Below are 1033 nucleotides of genomic sequence, written 5' to 3' on the forward strand. Positions count from 1 at the left end.
GCTTTTGTATGAAGTATATACCGCGTGATCAGACATGTTCTGTGCAGTGTTCTGACTGGGTGTGTGGGAAGAGGCACGAGCGGGCCGTGTCGTGCCGTGCAGCCGATGGTCCTTTCTCCTCTGTGGCATCATGAAGGGGGTGGCTGCGCGGAGCTCACTGTGCCCCCTTTCTCAGATCCAAGGCAGCCTCATGCATTTCGGACCCTGTATGGAGGGCGTAGCTGTAGCCCTGGCCGGAGGTCCGGCTGCATTTTCACCTGCCCCCAGTTGTTGCTTTGTGCACACCTGCAGATGGTAATCTTGTTCCACCAGCATCTTTCCACATTTTTCTGCTGAAGACACGAGGGGTGGGATCCCAAGAGTCGCACAGCAAGGTCAGTGCTTTGGAGTGATGTTCGCCGGCAGCGTAGACGCCGTCCTCCCTCGGACCGCTTTGGAAGCCGCACCTGGACAGCAGCGTGGCCCCCTTGGCCTGCTGCCAGAAGCCTTGGGCACGGGGGAGCCAGAATGGGCCCGAAGGAAGTCGCCGTGGCCCCTCTCTACCCACCAGCGGGACGGGAGCAGAATGGCGGCAGCTTCCTGCCAGCATTGCCTGGCCACGGGCAGGGATCCCCAGTTGCCATTTTGATGCCCAGCCCGGTTTGGGGAGATCGTTTTGTACCTCGTCGGTGTCCCTCTCTGTCTGAAGCGGCCTCAGCAGTTCGCGGGGCAAGCCTACTCGCCTCTCCATTTGATCCTCACGGTGACAACCCTCTGAGGTGAGTGAGGCCGAGGGAGTGAGCAGCCCCAGGGCGCCCGGCTCCCGTTGGCTTTCACCCAGCCACTTGAGAAGCGGCTCTGCCACCATTTGGGATAAGCGCCAGCCATTTGGCACGTCCCTCACAGGTAACGCAGGTGCTGATGACAAGCTTGTCTTCAGGTATCTGGAAAGGCTGCCAACAAACGGCTTGTTGCCTCAAGGGCAGACTTTTTGTGTCCACCTGCTTTGTGTGTGTCTACCCAGAGTGTGTAGCATCATGGCATTCTCTTCTCA

Source organism: Varanus komodoensis, unplaced genomic scaffold (assembly GCF_004798865.1).
Source record: "Varanus komodoensis strain SLA01 unplaced genomic scaffold, ASM479886v1 scaffold33, whole genome shotgun sequence".
In the NCBI taxonomy this organism is placed as follows: Eukaryota; Metazoa; Chordata; class Lepidosauria; order Squamata; family Varanidae; genus Varanus; species Varanus komodoensis.